The 19,405-nt window shown below is 44.5% G+C and overlaps 1 protein-coding gene and 1 long non-coding RNA gene across 2 annotated transcripts in view; both read left to right on the top strand.

The window, feature by feature from the left end:
• The window catches only part of LOC127625520 (zinc finger protein 91-like), a 78,932-nt gene that overhangs the window by 22,631 nt on the left and 36,896 nt on the right, over positions 1-19,405 (top strand). The gene's annotated exons all lie outside the window — the stretch shown is intronic.
• On the top strand, positions 18,176-19,103 carry LOC127625055 (uncharacterized). Its single transcript, XR_007968247.1, has 3 exons — positions 18,176-18,258; positions 18,692-18,867; positions 19,006-19,103. It is a non-coding gene; the product is annotated as an uncharacterized LOC127625055 (long non-coding RNA).

Raw genomic sequence — 19,405 nt, 5'->3', positions numbered from 1 at the left:
TGCTTTCTTCAAATCGGCATCTTCAAACTGGCAACCGGGAGTTATTGTACCGCAAGTTGGGCTTCTCCAGACAGCAGCGGCTGCAGATGGACCACACACACTGTGAGCGTGGCCACTTCAAGGCTCTGGCTGTGTTCTCGAAGAGCTCCAGGAAGGCCTCCGGGTCATCCAGTGGTGCCATCTTAGCAAGCGTCACATGGAGTCCTGCTGTTGCTGAGGACATGGCTGAAGCACCCTCCTGGGGCAGCAAGCTCTGCAACACCCACTTGTCCTCCGCTTGGGCCTGGAGGTGAATATAAAATCGCTTCTCCTGCAGCTCCATGAGTGCCTGGTGTTGTGCCTGGTGGATGCTGGCGAGGGACTTGAAGACTTCTTCCAGTGGCGAGGATATCATGGCAGCGTATTGTTTCTCCTGTCACGGGATTCAGCATGAGTGTGTCAAGGTTCTAGGATTCTCTTAACGAGGAAGGGCCAGGTGAACAATTTTCATAACTCTTTATATTACAATGCTTTTCAGCACACCATAACGCACACAGACAAGTTCAGGCTCAGCTCTCTCTCCCCCTCCGGCATTTGGATTACCCTTTAAATACTTCTCCGCTCTCACTGCAAACACAAAACAGCTGTTAGAGGCGATTTCCCACAGATGTCAGCCTTACCACAGTCACTCTCTCGGCCTCTCTCTTCACAGACGTTGCTCAGCCATGACCCATCACCACAGTCATTTTCCCCCATTTATGTAATAATGACAATTTATACAAATAAAACACTGCATTTAGGGCTGGGTGATATGGCAAAATATGAAAAGAAAAAAAAAAACTTTTAAATATACTCATCTAAAACGTAACTTCAACATAATTTTTATTAGAATGCATGGCAGCCTGGTTAGAGAAATCAAAGTTTTATTCATTATAGAAAACATAGGTGTGCAAGAAAAATGCACAAAAATAATGTGCACCACACAGGAAGTAGTCAAAAGCCAATCTAGTCAATATAAACCAACCAAGTCTAGCTAGAAATGAAATTTTGTTATGTTGTAGCCTTTTGCTATATATATATTTTGTTTTTCAAATCAATTTACACTCCATACCCTGTAATGACAAAACAAAAACATGATAACTTTGCAAATGTATTAAAAAGAAAAAACTGAAATATCACATCGACACAAGTATTCAGACCCTTAACTTACTAGTACTTAGTTGAAGCAACTTTGGCAGTGATTACAGCCTCAAGTCTTTTTGGGTATGATTCGACAAGCTTTGCACACCTGGATTTTGGTATTTTCTGTCATTTTTCACTGCAGAATCCTCTCAAGCACTGTCAGGTTAGATGGGGACCATCGGTGGACAGCCATTTTCAGGTCTCTCCAGAGATGTTTGATTGGGTTCAATTCCGGGCTCAGGCTGAGCCACTGAAGGGCTTTCACAGAGTTGTCCCTAAACCACCCTTGTGTTGTCTTAGGGTCATTGTCCTGTTGGAATTTGAACCTCCTGCCCAGTCTGAGGTCCTGAGTGCTCTGGACAAGGTTTTCTTTAAGGATATTTTTGTATTTTTCTGCGTTCAGCTTGACTAGTCCGCCCTGCCACTAAAAACATCCCCACATCATGATGCTACCACCACCATGCTTCTTCGTTGGGATGGTATTGCACAGGTGATGAGCAGTGCCTGGTTTCCTCAAGACATGACGTTTGGAATTGAGGCCAAACAGTCCAATATTTATTCATCAGACCAGAGAATCTTGTTTCTCACAGTCTGAGAGGACTTCAGGTGCTTTTTTTTCCAAATTCCAAGCAGGCTTTCATGTGTCTTGCATTGAGGAGAGGCTTCCATCTGGCAACTCTGCCATAAAGCCCAGATTGGTGGAGTGTTGCAGTGATGGTTGTCCTTCTGCAAATTTCTCCCACCTACACACATGATCTCAGGAGCTCAACCAGAGTGACCATTGGGTACTTGGTCACCTCTCTTACCAAGGCCCTTCTCTGAAAGAGTCCTGGTTGTTCCAAACTTCATCCATTTAAGAATTATGGAGGCCACTGTGCTCTTGGGAACCTTCAATGCTGCTGAAATGTTTGTTTGCCTTCCCCAGATCTGTGCCTCGACACAGTCCTGTCTGAGCTCTGCAGGCAGTTCCTGATGGATTGGTTTTAGCTCTGATATGCATTTTCAGCTGTGGGAGCTTATACAGACTGGTGTGTGCCTTTCCAAATTTAAAAATGGTATAAAAAACAAAAAAGATCACCCAGTTGTACATACATGTACTTGGGATTGTCAACTCGTATCCATTCTGTGGTTAGTATTATCTCTGGACTGTAATTCACAGTTTTTAAGTGTGTGCTCTCCAAAAACAAAACGTTCTTTTGTCTAATTTTCATTATCCAAACGGTGAACTCTAACACTTGTCTTGACTAAATGTTTTCTGATGTCTGGACTGTATGTGCTGGGGTTTGGGATTATACAGGCAACATATATTTATAAACTGGCAATTAGTATTCAAAAGGGAATTTAAACTTCATAGGTTCACCTCAAATGTCACGTCTGTAATGCTGGAATTATAAAAAATCATAAAAGATCTTCAGGGACATATAATCTTATCAGGGATCTTATAATTGTTAGTTTATAATTATGACATTATACGAATAGTTCACCCAAACATTTTAATTGTCATTATGTACTCACCCTCATGTTATTCCCAACATGTATGACTTTCTTTCTATGACTCTAGCTCACATTTAATCTAAATGATTATAATCATGAAATTCCGTTATCAGACAGAATTGATGCACATCAATTCTGTCATTAAATTTGCATTCAATTTGATTTATTTTACGTTTGTCCCTTTTGAAATGATTTCTGTTAATTTATTCATTTTATAGAGCTGATGGAAGAGCAAGAGGAACATCAAGAACTGGATGAAGTGGAGAAACATCAGTATCAGGAACATGATTTTATAATTGGAGAAAAGTCTTTGAGTTGCTCAAAGACAGAAAATAATTTCTCACCAAAAAAGCCTCAAAGAAGAGCAGCCAAAAATACCTTCACCTGCTCTCAGTGTGGAAAGAGTTTCACATTTAAAAGCCACCTTAATAAACACATGAGAGTTCACACTGGAGAGAAGCCCTTCACATGCCATCAGTGTGGAAAGGGTTTTGCACGTAAAGAATGCCTTAATGTACACAAAAGAGTTCACACTGGAGAGAAGCCGTACATGTGCCATCAGTGTGGGAAAAGTTTTGCATATGCACACGATCTCAAGATTCATCTCCACCGTCACTCTGGAGAAAGACCATTTGAATGTGACAAGTGTGGTAAAACATTTGTAGTAATTTCAGGCTTAAAACAACATCTGAAAACTCACTCAAAAGAGAAGCCTTACAATTGTTCTTTTTGTGGAAAGAGTTTTGCACGTGTGTCCTATTATAAAGAGCACCAGAACATCCATACCGGTGTGGCGGCTCATAAGTGCTTTGAATGTGGGAAGATCTTTATTACAGCCAGCAACTTGAAAAAGCACCAAATAATTCATACTGGAGAGAAACCTTACAAGTGTTCACACTGTGGAAAGAGTTTCACTCGGTCAGACAACCTAAAAACACATGAGAAAATTCATACTGGATAGTCTTGTCTAATTGGTTGTTTCACAAGATGGCGCCTGTGAGCTTTCACCACACGACTGTGCATGTTTATGTCTGGTTGTATGAGTGCTCATTGAAACTGAGTGAGAACACATGGTGTGATCGCAGTGTTGCTTTGAGAATAAACTTCCAAAGGAGACCTGGTTGAGACCAGCATGAGCGTGTTTACAAGAAAGAAATGATGGTGGTTTATCATTGACGATAGATAACATTCACTTTACATTGTCGTGTGCCTCAACCAGCAGCGACGAGCTGACCAATGATATGAAGTTAATAGTGTTAAAATTGTAGGTAACACTTTACAATAAGGTTCTGTATGTCAACATGCAATAGCTAACATGAAATAACAACTAACAGTACTTTTACAGCATTTATTAACCTTGATTAATGTTCATTTCTATCTACATTTACATGGGGCATATGAACGAATGGTATTTAACAATAAACAATATATTTCAATGAAACATTAACCAAATGCATTAAGCAATGTTTACGAATTGAACCTTATTGTGAAGTGTTACCAAAAAGTTGCATGTGTAATCAGACAAAAGTTTTGATTTTAACTTTATAAGTGTGTTGGTTGTTGTCCAACAGAGCATTAATATGACCTTATTTACTCTACAGTTGTATATTCAACTTCAAATTGTGTATCTTACTGAATCTGTATCCAAGCCTAGCATTATTAATTCTTGTTCACAGAAACTTAGATGAGCTACTGAAGTTTATTATCGTTCTTACCTTCATAGTCATCGATGTAACTGCATACATACTGTAACATGTTGCCATGTTGTTTATGGTCTTATTCTAACTGATAAGAGAAATTTGTGTTCTGTATTTTACTGGGTTGTAATGTCTTGCATTGATAGCTGTTACTGAATGTTTAGTGTATGTATGTGTGCACGGGGGAGACTGTGAAGAAGGGGTTCACCGCTGTTTTTAAGTGTGCTTCTCTAAACAATTACAGAGTGTACGGCATGGCTGTGGCCAACAACAGCCTTAAATAAACACACTGTTTGTGAGATCGACCTCATGTGTCTTCATTGCGAAGCTACAATACATTTTAAATCTACGTACTATTCTCCATACCGACGCCAGGTGAAACCGGAAGTGGTTATGCCCACACTCTGTAAACCAGGAATCAAACATGGTGTCTTATGCAACTTGCCAGCTATTGTGATGACTCTTCACCACCACAAGATGGCAGCACCTTCAAATGTTAGATTAGAGAGTAGTGTGGCACCAAGAAAGGTTCGGATGTGTGAACGGTGAGCTCTGCACACTTTTTTTAGTTTTAATACTTTTTGTGCATTTGGCAGATGCACAAATCCGTTCGTGTCATAAACTGGTGAGATTTGATACACCCTGATTCTTATATGTTCCAAGAAGACAATATTACAAAGAATTTAAAATCCTTGGGTTCTGGAGACATTAAAAGACACTTATGTGCTCAAGCTGAACCCCCTGAGCAGTAGGCGGTAAGCCCAGGAGCCGATATGGGCGGCGAGGTGAAGGAAATTCGGCGAGAATTGATGAACGTGTTGGCAATACTGACGAAGTTCGTTGCTGACTCGGAGGAGCTTGCTAGAATACGTTGATTGATCACTGCCATGGAGACAAAATTCACTGAGATGGTTACAAGTGTGGGGGTTGTCGAGAAACAGATTATCTGGAGTCATCGGAGAGGGAATTGCTAATTTCCTAGCGACCAGGGTGGATTTGGAGCATGTCTGGGTGAAGCTGGAAGATTTGGGAACCGGCAGAATAACGTCCAAATTGTTGGAATGGAGGGTCAGAATATGGTGGAATTCCTGGATGGGCTCTCCCAAGTCTGCTCGACATAACAGGCCATAAGTTGGAAATCGAGCGAGCTCACAAAGTTCCGGCTCGGCGATCCGCTTAGGGAGACAGGCCCTAAACAATTCTGGCCACATTTCTGAGATCATCCGATAAAGATCTTGTGTTATACGAGGAGTAAAGGAAGGCTTTCTTGGAAGAACCACAGAATTTTCTTGTTCTCAGACTTTGCAAATTCAATGAGAGCAATGTGATTGATTCAAGGAATGCAAGAAACTCTTGCATCAACTGAAGGTCACTCTTGCACTGATGTTCCCGGCCAAATTGAGAATAAAAATACTAAGGATGGCTACAAAATGGCGGCAAGACATATCCTTAATAAAGTTAAATGACTAAGTAATTTTGTGGTACTCACAATGCAGCAAGGTGAGCCTGACTCACTGAACATTCAATTGACCATCCGAGGAAACTGGGCACCTTTTTTGTGCTGGTTCCACCTAGTGGCTGGAGATTGTTTCATGGAATAACACCTTCGGGACAGTGTTGTGGATGAATCTGCATGTTCTTTGTGCTTATGCCTCCTATTGGTTGGAGTTTGTTTGCTAGATTATCTTCTGTTGTGTAATTCTGTCTCACAAAATTTGTATAGAAACACCAGATTTAAGCAATCCGATGGCAAAGTTGTCACGGGGGCTCTCGTAGTCGTACATGGACTGTTTGAGTTTAGAGGGATGGACGCCGGTTGGCACTGTCGTGCGCTTTATTTTTGTTTTTTTGGTTCAGGAGAAATTTGGGTTTGATTGTTTCACTAATGATGGAATGTGGTCTTTATAATTTTATTTTTGGCACAATCTATTTTTTCTAATATGTCAAATTCTACACTGAAAAGCATCTACAATTTAAATGTCTCAAACAGATTCAAGATTAGGAAGAGTCATTATTGTTTTAGCAGAAATTCATGGGCAAACTGATTTTGGCTAATAGTTACACACCTAACACTGATGATCAGGGCTTTTTTATAGATCTTGAAGGGATGTTGCAAGCTGCTGGCACCCCTCATGATATAATATTGGGAGGAGACTTTAATCTATTGATGGACTCAGTCCTTGATCATAGTGAAGCAAAAGTGTGTAAGCCTTCTAGAGCAACATTGATGCTTCACAGGATGTGTAAAAATCTTGGTCTTACTGATATTTGAAGACTTTTGAACTCATCTGGTAGGGACTATACATTTTTTCAATTGACCCAATTGAAATATAGATGGAATACTTCTTTGTCACAGAAGGTGGAGTTTTGGCTATTCAGGGCAAGACAGTCATACTTTGAGTAGAGGGACAAAGCAGGAAAACTTATGGCTAGATATATAAAGCAGAGTGAGTCTTTTTCTACCATTCCCTCAGTGAAATCAGCCGGTGGTAAAATATTTACCTCCAATATTAGCCATTGATATTAATATTGCTTTTAAAGAATTCCATCTTGATCTCTATAGTTCCATGTCTTCATCTACTGATGAGGATATTAGAAACTTTGTGGAACTATTAGAACTTCCTAAACTGACGACTCAGCAAAACAATTATCTTGATTCTGAGATAATCTTGGAGGAGCTTGGCGAGGTAATTAAGGCCTTGCCTACAGGCAAGACTCCGTGGCCAGACAGCTTTTCCACTGAATATTTTAGATCTTATGCTACAGAACTGGCTCCACTTTTGCTAGAAGTTTATATGGAATCATTAAAGAACTGAAAGCTTCCACCAACCATGACACAAGCCGTTTCAGTCTGATTCTTAAAAAGGACAAAGATCCAAGCGAGAATAAGAGTTACCGTCCAATTTCCTTGATCCAGCTAGACGTAAAAATATTGTACAAATTTCTGGCTAACTGATTAAGTAAAGTTATGACATCTCTTATACATATAGATCAGGTAGGTTTTATTTGGGGCTGCAGCTCTTCTGATAATATTAGGGGTTTCATCAATATCATGTGGTTAGTGGTGAATGATCAGACTCCGGCCGCTGCCATCTCACTTGATGCTGAAAAGGCGTTTGATATGGCAGAAATCTTTTTAAGATTTTGGAAATATACGGGTATGGGAATACTTTTATTGGATGGATTAAGTTACTTTATAGACAACCGGTAGCAGCGGTACAAATGTATTAATTTTAGATTATTTTACTCTGGATAGGGGCACCAGGCATGGTTGCCCTCTTTCTCCATTATTGTTCCGTCTTGCCCTGGAACCATTAGCAGCCGCGATAAGAAACAAAGATGATTTTCCAGGAGTAGTGGCGGGAGGTATGGCGCATAAACTATTGCTCTACGCAGATTATATTTTATTATTCATCTCCGACCCCACTAGATCTATGCCTATGAGGTATGGCGCTCTCAAATTTTATTTTGCCCCAGACTCTGTATTTTAGATGGGGCAGTCATTAATATGGAGAATAAGCACATAAAAAACTGCAAAAACTAACTAGGATTATGATTGCCAGCTGCCGGTGCTGTTATTTGCATCTTATGCAGTGCTACGGATTGCCGTTCCTGCCACCATGTGACATCTCCTCTGTAACACCGGACAGTTTCGTCCTGTTTTTAATGCCGTTGACTGCATACCAGGACTGCCATGTCGCAGCACACAAAGATATTTAAGGTGCTTTCATGTAGCCTAGCAGCCTTCTCGTGGCGACCCGGGAATGAGTTTGTGCCGTGATGCTGGTCACATCATTGCCTGTCTTGCTGTTGATAATGACATGCCACAAGACTGCCATGTCACAACACAACATAAGATGTATGCAGTAGGCCCGGTAAAGTGGCCCTCTCACTTTCCCGCCATTGACAAGCAAGGAACAAGTAACGGTCGCAGTGTGTTCACTGGTTGTGTTGTTGTTGGCTTTGTGCAATGATTGTCATGTTTCAACAAAGTATTCAAACCCAATTGCAGTTGTGCAAGTCAAGAAACTACTCAGGACTGTGTTCTTCACATCACAAGGTGTCCGCCTCGCTTTAATGGCATCCTCTCCTCCACTGTCACAGTGCCAGTACAATCTCCTCGCCAAAGATGCAATAGGTAGCGTACCAGTGTGCAGAACATTTCCTACAGCCATTATTTTATGCTTACACAAGGAAGGACTATGGGCTACGGCCTATGTTGGACTTGAGACACTTGATTCGTACACTCATGAAGTCTCAATTAAATGTGCTGATAGCACATCTGGGCTTTTGCCCACATCTAGGGCAAAAGGTGTGTTCTTGGAGGATATCTGTCTGGCTACAGACTGGGCTTCCCCTAGTACCATTGCCAGGTTTTATAACTTTGACATTTCTTCTCTAGCTTCTACCCAATTCCTCACTGTGAAGGAGAGTTAATTTCTCCATGGTGACTGCCCTTGGGGCTGGTGTCATTGTATATTAGCTGTTTCTTTGACTCTTCTGATATGAAGAGTCATGTTTATAATGTCTGCTACCCTGTTAGTAAAAGCATTACATTATTCTGTCAGTCATTAACCACTCTGAACTCATTCCCTGTCACAGCATGGGCAAGTATTTCTGTAAAATGTTTTACTATCCTGCATGAAGTGTCATTGTTATATTTTCAAACCATATGCGGTTATTGAATTCTCTATTTCAATCCTATTTTTCGATACAAAGGGGGAACATGTCGAGGCCTTTCAACTATCCTATTGGCTATTAGGCAATGCCTTGTGCATGTGAATCAGTAGCATGGCACTGTGGTATATGGTTCCTTTAGCATTAGCTACTGATTCAGCATCGAAGTGACCGGCTTGAAAGGGAATGTCTGTCAAATTTAACAGAAGTTTTTATCCAAATCGACTTACAAATCAGGAATACAACAAGCCATTTATCAGCAATAACATAAGAAGTGATAACAATATGAGGATCCAAAGTGATTGAGAAAAGTACAGGCAAGAACAGGGAGAGAAGAATATGTAAAAATGTTTCATTGTGCCAGTGTAGACAGACTCAAGCTCATGTGCCATCTGCCTGGCACAGTGTAGAAAGGGTGTTATTGTACTGACCCTTGGTTAAAATTCTCAGGTGTGAAAAGTGTTTAAAATTGTTTATTTTGATGCAAGCAAATTATTTATGAGGCATGCCGCAAGATGCATCCAAAGGTGTCTATTAAGTGTTTGTTGAGTGCATCGCAGGGACCTTAAAGTATGCTCCACATCGCAGAACAAGGGTAAGTTTTAATTACAACATGGATGTGTACCACATGGTGGTCAGTGACTTACTGGCATATTGGCAAGGCTTAATGCACATATGTGATCTTAACTGTTTCCAGCCACTCAATAACCTTCCCCGAGCAGTCAGTGATATTTATTTATACTAGTCAAAACTGAAGTTATTGTGTTTGGAAACAAAGATGAAGTTCTCAAGGTGAATGCATACCTTGACGCTAGGGGTCAAACAACTAAAAATCAAGTCAGGAATCTTGGTGTGTCTCTAGAGTCAGACCTCAGTTTCAGTAGTCATGTCAAAGCAATAACTAAATCAGCATACTATCATCTGAAAAATATTGCAAGAATTAGATGCTTTGTTTCCAGTCAAGACCTAAAGAAACTTGTGCATGCTTTCATCACCAGCAGGGTGGATTATTGTAATGGACTCCTCACTGGCCTTCCCAAAAGACCATAAGACAGTTGCAGCTCATACAGAACGCTGCTGCCAGGATTCTGAGCAGAACCAGAAAATATGAACATATCACACCAGTCCTCAGGTCTTTACACTGGCTCCCAGTTACATTTAGGATTGATTTTAAAGTATTATTACTGGTATATAAATCACTCAATGGGCTAGGACCTCAATTTATTGCAGATATGCTCACTGAATATAAACCCAACAGATCACTCAGATCATTAGGATCACATCAGCTAGAAATACCAAGGGTTCACTCTAAGCAAGGAGAGTCTGCTTTTAGCTATTATGCCAGCCGCAGCTGGAACCAGCTTCCAGAAGAGATCAGATGTGCTCCTACAGTAGTCACATTCAAATCCAGACTCAAAACACATCTGTTTAGCTGTGCATTTACTGATTGAGCACTGTGCCACTGTGTGTCCGACTGTTTGTACTGTATTTTATTTTATTCTAAACTGTTTCAATTATTCTTATTTTTTTATTCTTATTTTAATCTCTTCTATGTAAAGCACTTTGAATTACCATTGTGTATGAAATGTATATAAATGTATATAAATAAATAAACTTGCCTTGCCTTTCCTTGCCTAGTCATCTAGGTCTGTCGATGACTAGTATGAATAAAATAAGTTCAGTAAGTATAAAATAAGTTCAGTTGCATGAAGTTGCGAAAGTGAATGTCTTAGGATATGCTCATAATATAACAACAATTAAAAATAATAACTTGAGGCAATCTGTTCACTTCACAGGAGGAGAATCAGGACAGTGGACACCAGTGGTGTGTGTAATGTGTACACACACTTATATACTGTTAATTTTATAAAATACACATACATACATTTAATTTGAGGCTTCATAATTTTGCATGAAAATGTAATGTATAAAAATTTATATTTGTTGTCCTTGTTTTTTTGAATTACAATTAAACCAGTTTTTTTGAAAATGATTTGAACATTTCAGATCTGTTGTGAAAAGTTTTAAATGTTTCATATAACATAATTTTACATGATTTCTTTATTATGAGAAAGAATACAGTTTTTTTTTAGCAGGAATGCTATCCTGTTCTATGCATGCTGTAAATGATCTATTCATGGTAGGAAGACTGGACATGTTCATGTAATTGGAATATTACAAATAAACATTCCAAGAAATATATTGTCAGGGAAAATAAAGTTAGCAAAATGTAAAATAAACATTACTCTACCCTTTCAATGACATTCTAAGCACAACAAGAAAATTGTAATGTTAATATAATGTTTAAATAAACATTTAAACAGTGTTATATTGTGAGGGAAAATAAAGTTTGAAAAATGTTTTTAAAACTTTTATTTTATTTGTTACATTTAAATAATATTAAAATCACAAAAAAACGACATTTTAATGTGCACAGAATATTAAAAATAAACGTTCAGAGAACTTTGTATTTTGGGTGAAATTAAAGTTAGGAGAACGTTGTAAGAAACGTTTTTTTAACTTTTAAAAAACGTTATAATCACGACAAGAAAACTGGACATTTTAACGTTTTAGTAACGTTTTTAAACAACGTTTGGAAAACGTTTTCAGAACCTAAAACTGTTACCTGGATTTATAAACGCATCGTACGCACACAATCGAGACATACAAATTTCAACCCACCTCAAACTGGCAAACCCAGTTGCGCTGTTGATATCTGCGCAGGTGGTAGACGCGGGAAGTTGAATCAAGCGTCACTGGTAGATGAGGAGAAGACTCAGGTGGTGCTCTGGCGAAAAAAAAACTAAATATAGATGTACATTTAACAACAGCTGGAAGGAAGAATTAAAGTTCATATCTCGAAGCCATTTCGACAATGCCCGCCTTTTGCAAAGTGTGTCGCACTGATTTTAATATCGGACACGGTGGGAAAAATGACGTTCTCTTACGAGAGGTTCTCTCGTATTGCGTAAGCTAGCTTACGCTACGGGAAAGATTCATCTTTTCTGAGATATTGAAGCCAAAAAATTATCCTTAATTTTTGTATCCATTGTCAACGCAGTGCGGCAGCTGCAGACCTTGAGCGGGCTAGCTAGCGAGCTCATAGGTTGCTCTGTGGCAACTGCTGCAGCCTATAGACGAGCTTGGGCTTAACTCGCGATCCAATGAGAGGCGCCCGCGCCATTGCATCAAAGCCCGCCAAAATGGGCGTGACTAGAGTGCATATAAGCGTAGTTCGTAGGCTGGAACCCTGATTTTCATCTCTTCAGCGAAGCTCTTCGCGATCGCTGACCTGGAAGCCGCCGCCGCTCGAGGGGCATCAAGCAAGCGTGGATAGCGCTAGAAGAAGCCGGCCGCCTCAGCCACCTTCAGCCATCCTGCGAAGCTACGCCATCCGACGACGTATCCTTTTATTCAGCAAGCTAGTTCTCACTTAACTATTCACAAAAGAGTACGAGCGTCTTTTCAAGATGCCTCGCCCACTTGCGCCTCATGTCGCACCCTTCTCAGCACAGGAGACCGCCACATCATCTGGCGCCTCTGCCTGGGACTGGGGCACGCAGAGCTCGCCTCATTGAGGGCGGATGCGATTTCTGCGAGGAGCTACCGATGTCGACCCTGCGGGCTCGACCCGACGCAGAACCGCCGCTTTACCTTCAGCCACAGCAGGAAGAAGCGCCGCCACAAAGGCTGCCGGAAACTGTGGTTGAAGCGACTGCCTCGCCGGAGCCTCTCCCCGAAAGCATCGCTCACCCTCCCCGCCTCGGACGCCGCAGTTGCCACCGAAGCGCCGCGACTGCTGCCATCTCGGATGACGAGGCGGACGATAAGGGCCGCTGTTCCAACATGGCTTCGACAGCGAGGAGTGGTCAGGCTCCCAAGCATCCTCCTCGCCCAGGAATCCAGCAGGACCGCGCCGGAGTCGAAGGGGAGTTAACACGCCTCACACAGGCCGCCGACCGCCTCGGGCTCGAGTGGTCACCGCCCCTGAGCAGGCACCCAACAGACTCGACGGCTGCTTTCTTCAAAGCCATCGCCGCTTACACCACGCCGGCTCCCTTCCTGCCAGAATTACATACGGAGCTTGCAAAGTCGTGGAACGCCCTTTTCAGCCAGGACCCGCTCCCACGCCTCCACCTCTCTCGGCCGGTGGACGGCGCCACTGAGAGAGGCTACTCCTCCATCCCCCGGTCGAGGACTCGGTAGCAGCACACCTTTGTCCGCCTCCGCGAGATGGCGCTCCAAGCCTGTGCTCCCGCCTAAGGCCTGCAGAGCTGACTTCGCCTATGTTGGCCGCGCTTATTCCGCCGCCGCCAAGCCGCATCTGCTCTGCACTCAATGGCCGCTTTACAGATCCTACAAGCAGACCTTCTTCGGAGTGGGATGAGAAAGGCAGGCACCCAGAGGCTGTTACTGATCTACTGAAGCCGACAGACCTCGCCTTCAGGCTACCAAAGCTGCAGCCCAAGCTCTAGGGAAGTGCATGGCCTCGCTGACTGTGACCGAGAGACACTTATGGCTAACACTAGCCGACATGGGAGAAGCAGAGCGCCCACGTTCCTCAACGCACCGCCTCTCCGACCGGGTCTCTTCGGCTCCGCGGTGAGTGGCATTGTTGACCGCTTCTCAGAAGTCCAGAAAGCCACCCAAGCCATGAACCTCTTCCTGCCGCTGCCGCTTAGCTCCTCTGCAGGCCGCCACGTGATCAGCCTCCTGCACGCAGCCTCTTCACAGCTCCAGTTCAACAAACTCAGACTTCTCAGCGCCGACAGGGTGGCCGCCTCGATCAAGGCCAGACAGCCGCCGCAGACCGCTGCCCCGCTGGCCTCGATTTAAGGTAACGCTGAAACCAGAGCAACCGAAGTCTTCCTAACTTTGTTGAACAAACGACGGCTCAGTCCCGCCGGCCGGACCACCGCCAAAGCTTTGCCCCTGTCAGTCCCCTTCTCTCAGGCTACTACAGTGGTGAATTTAGCAGCCAACAAGCCGGTGACACTGCCCGCTTGCTCAGACTCAAACGCCGCTTTCACGGCGACTCAAATAAATCTTGTAAAGAGCAAACATGTCTTATGTGTAGAAAAAGTGCCCACAACCCAGTGTTCGCCTTACACACAAGCATAACACATCCCGCGTTCCCTATCAGAGCACGCCTCATAAAGCTGTTACTTAACCGCCGAAGGCCAGAGTCAATGAAGGCGCTCACAAATGCGCAAGCGCTACCATTCTCTGCCCGCTCTGTCACACGCACCAGCCCTATGTGTAGAAAATGTGCCCACAATCCAGTGTTCACTTCTGCACACAAGCACTGCATGTCTCGTGGTCCCCACCAGAGCACGCCACATAAAGCTGTTACTTAACCGCCGAAGCGCCAGAGTCAATGAAGGCGCTCACAAATGCGCGCACGCTACCATTCTCTGCCCGCTCTGTTACACGGCCAGCAACCATTCCTCTGTGTGTAAGTCCCGTGCTCATGACTATGCTTACGCATCACGTAACAGATGTGACTCTTTCCCCATTCATTCCAATCGGAAGTCACTCACAAAACAGCCTGTTCATGCTGTCTGCGCAGCAATCATGCATGAACACACTAAACGCGCCACACATTTTGTTCAGCTCTGTGTGCGGCAATCAGAGCGAATTGGCCATTCACCCTCTAGCTGCTACGCTTCAAAGCGTGGGAAGCTATTCCAGGGATATCCAAGTGGGTGTTAAGCACAATACAACAGGGCTATTTGCTACAGTTCGATCGCCGCCTCGCTTCAGAGGGCTGCTCGAAACCACTGTGAACACGGAAGCAGCGTGCATGCTTCGCTCAGAAATAGCAAGCCTTCTGTGCAAAAGGGCCATAGAAAAGTGCCACCCTCTCTGAGCTGAAGTCGGGCTTTACAGCCGTTATTGTCTTGTTCCCAAGAAAGATGGCGGCCTCAGACCCATATTAGATCTCAGGGTTTTGAACAAGGTGCTTGCAAAAAGACCGCTCAAAATGCTTACAATCAGGAAACTCCTCGCAGATGTGCGCCAGGGGACTGGTTTATTTCTCTCGATCTGAAAGATGCATACTTTCAGATTCAGATAAATCCCGCCACAGGCCATTCTTGAGATTCGCCTCGACGGCCAGGTTTATCAATACACCGCCCTCCGCTCGGCCTGTCCTTAGCACCTCGCACTTTCACGGCGCATGGATGCGGCGCCGCACTCCCTGCGGAGTCAGGGTTTGCGAATTCTGAACTATTTGGACGACTGGCTGATTATGGCTCAGTCACATATGGAGCTTCTGTCTCACAGAGCAGTTCTCCTCAGCCATCTGAACAGTTTGGGTCTTGCAGTCAATTGGACCAAGAGCTCACTACAGCCCAGTCAGACCATTTCCTTCCTGGGAATAGAACTAGACTCCGTGGCAATGACGGCTCGCTTATCTACACAGCACGACGCCGTGTTCAGCTGACTAGTCGCGATCTTTTCAGATGAACAGCCTCACGCTCTGAAGAAATTCCAGAGAGTGCTAGGTTACATGGCCTCAGCCGCAGCAGTACTTCAGCTGGGTTTACTGCACATGCTCGCTTCAGCATTGGCTAAACACCGCTGCCTCGCCGGGCTTGGGCCACAGTCCGCCAGCCCATCAAGGTGACTCAGACCTGTATATCAGCTCTGCAGCCCTGGACAGTGGCCGAATGGTATCAGCGGGAGTGACAATGGGAGCTGTATCTCGCCGAAAGTCATTCGACAGACGCGCCCAACACGGGTTGGGGCGCGGTCCGCGAGGGCTCTCCGGTTTTGGCCTATGGTCAGTTCAGGAAAAGCTCCTTCACATAAATTGTCTGGAAATGATAGTGGTCGAGCACGCCGCGGCGCTTTCTCCCGGTCATTCAGGGTCATCACGCCCTGGTCCGCTCGACAACAGATCTGTGGTATCCTACCTAAACCGCCAGGGCGGTGTCAGATCCAGGAACCTCTTCCATCTGACAAAACGCATACTGAGTTGGTCCCAGTGCCACCTGCGCCGCTGAGGGCGACGCGACGTGCCAGGCCACCTGAATGACGGCCCGACAGACTGTCCAGAGACAATATTCCCCAGGGGAATGGTCCCTGCACGCCAAACAGTCCAGACATTATGGCACCTATTCGGCAGAGCAGAGATAGACCTCTTTAGCGCCCAAAGAGAACTCTCACTGCCCAATGTTTTTCTCGAAGCGAGGACGCCGCTGGCCCAGGACTGGCCCAGACGCCCGCTTACGCCTTCCCTCCCGCCTCGCTATTGCCACAGGTAATGCAGAGGATCAGGGAAACGGCCACTCAGTGCTCCTCATAGCCCCGCTGGGAGAATCAGACATGGTTCCCGGAGCTTACGCAGCTGTCACTGACAGCCGCGGGCCCATCCCAGTGAGAGCAGATCTCCTCTCTCAAGCTTACGGCACAATCTGGCATCCCCACCCAGAGCGCTGGGCTGCATGCGTAGTGATCAACGACTACCCGCCGCTCTGCCAGAAGGAGTAATAAACACCATCATACACGCTAGAGCCCCTTCCACGAGAAGACTCTATGCGCCAAAATGGTCTGTGTTCTCAAAATGGTGCACCGACAGAGACCTGGACCCGCGGACATGTGGGGTGTCGTCGCTGCTCGTATTTCTACAAGAGCTGCTGGATAAGGGCAGATCCCCATCCACGCTCAAAGTGTATGTGGCGGCCGTTGCGGCATTCGCTGAACCCCTGCACGGCCAGTCATGGGGTAAAAACGAGCTTGAGCGTGTCTTGAGTTTGGACCAAGTGACTCCAAGGTCATTTTAAAGCCTAGACACGGCTATGTTCCCAAGGTGATCGGTACTCCTTTCAGAGCACAGGTCATTTCCCTATCGGCGCTGCCAGCACCCGATAGCGAACGCGACGCCAATCTCCTTTGCCCGGTCAGAGCACTGAGATTGTATACTGCGCGCCCGCTGCTTTCAGACGCCCGAGCAGCTTTTCGCTTCGCTCGAGGGCGCACCAAAGGTCTCGCGCTCGAAACAGACACTATCTAGATGGATAGTGGACGCTATTGCTGCTGCATACGCGCCAAAGACCTGCCATGCCCGCTGGGCATTAGGGCTCACTCCACTAGAGGCATGGCATCCTCGTGGGTATGGTCCAGTGGGATTTCCATTCACGACATATGTGTGGCAGCGGATGGACTTCCCTCCACCTTTGTCAGATTTTACAATATGGAAGTGCCCGCTCTGCAGGCAAAACTACTAGCGGTTTAACACGCTACAGCTCCCTGGTGAGCTGCACTGATGGGACACATTCCACACAGACCGCACCGCCGCTCTGTCGCTCCCTTCCCACTATGTGCTTATGTATTACACAATCAATGACCCGCATTCTTGCCTGCCAAATATTATTTCCCCACTCATAAGGGCTCCCCGGTCCCCCTTAATTCCCTGGGGCTCATACAGTGGATGCTTGACGCGACGGCGTTGACAATGGGTTCTCGTGAGCGTAAGCTAGCTTACATAATACTGAGAGAACCTCTCGTAAGAGACCGTATCGGTTACCTAACGTAACCTCGGTTCTCTCTAGATGAGGGAACGAGTATTAGCGTAGCCGGCGTCGTTCAGCGCCTACTGGCGACTTTTCGCTTCAGTCAATGAAAACCAGGGTTCCAGCCTACTGAACCACGCTTATATGCACTCTAGTCACGCCCATTTTGGCGGGCTTTGATGCAGTGAGCGCGGACACCTCTCATTGGATGTGAGTTCGCCCAAGCTCGTCTATAGGCTGCAGCAGTTGCCACAGAGCAACCTATGAGCTCGCTAGCTAGCCCGCTCAAGGTCTGCAGCTGCCGCACTGCGTTGACAATGGATACAAAAATTAAGGATAATTTTTTGGCTTCAATATCTCAGAAAAGATGAATCTTTCCCGTAGCGTAAGCTAGCTTACGCAATACTCGTTCCCTCATCTAGAGAGAACCGAGGTTACGTTAGGTAACCGATACGTTACTCAGCACATTAAATCACAACAGCGCAATTTGCATTTAGCCTGCCTAAATGTTGACAGGTATGACACACTCGCGCGCACGCGCACACACACACACACGCACGCACGCACGCACGCACTCCAGTCCAGTAGCTGGCGCGAAAGCGTCATACATTGTTTTGCAAACCGCCATTAAACACGAGAAGAAGAAAGAGGACCTCACAGTTTAAGCGCTCTGTTGGTTCGTGTTTAATGTGTGTTGTTGTTTTTTGTAATTGGTGAGATTTATAAATGTTTAGTTTTTTGTTTATTGTTGTCCATGTTGTGTTTTAATGATCGCAAACGAATCTTATTATCGTCTTATTTGGCGGTTTTGTGACGGACGCTTTAAAATATTCAGTTTCAGGAGAAACAAGCAGAAATATCTGAATATTATGATTAATTTCTGATAAATGACCTCGTTAAATCAATATGCAGATTTTAAAAGAGTTCAATGATGGCGATTATATGTCGAATAAAGCTCGTTATGGGTTAAAATCCGATAATATTCTGTCAGGAAAATCAAATCAAACCAAACACAAAGCACACAATTATATACACCAAAACACAAAGCTATTGTTTAACAGATCTGTTCTTGTGTGTGTAATTATAATAATGTTTTTGAGTTTGATGAATGTCAGTCCATTATAATGAGGATGTGTTTGTGTTCAGATGTTCATCATGAGACAGCAGGTGGATGTGATCTGCTGTAAATCAGTAGGAACTGATCTGTCCATGCTGGATATTGATGATTTCATCACAGAAATCTCTCAGCTGAAGAAAGAGGTGACATCACTGGAGAAAGAGGTGACATCACTGAACGCAAAGCTGAAGGAGAGAGATGACAGGTTACAGGTTAAACATTTATTTAATCCATTACCTGTTTTGAGCGAGTTAAAGTTGAGATTGTAAGTGTCAAATGATGTGATATGACTGTGAGTCTGTGATGATGAACGGTACAGATGTGATTGTGTTGTGTTTGTCAGGAGCTGGAAAAGGTTTCCTGTCAATCTTCAGTGTGTGTGACTGATGGGACCTCCACAGAATGTCAGGATTCAGTGTGGAGCTGCAGAGATCAGTCCACACCACAGCAGCTGCTGGACAAACTCTCTGAACAGAGATCCAGAGACACACAGGACTCACAGCTCACTTTACTCTGTTCTACTGATGCTCAGGAGAGTGTGTGTGACAGTAATCAGGGTGATCAAACCTCCACAGAGTCTCTGACTTCTGTCTGTAACGCTGGAGAACAGCAGATGCTGCAGACACCAGTGAAGACTGAAGTGAAGGAGGTGGAGATAAAAGAAGAAAACAAAGCAGAGGAACATCAGAGAGATGAAGATGATGATGAGACCTCAATAGAGAAAGAACAGAGTGATGAAGATG

This window comes from Xyrauchen texanus, chromosome 31, assembly GCF_025860055.1.
Source record: "Xyrauchen texanus isolate HMW12.3.18 chromosome 31, RBS_HiC_50CHRs, whole genome shotgun sequence".
In the NCBI taxonomy this organism is placed as follows: Eukaryota; Metazoa; Chordata; class Actinopteri; order Cypriniformes; family Catostomidae; genus Xyrauchen; species Xyrauchen texanus.
This window is presented reverse-complemented; position numbering and strand designations above follow the sequence as displayed.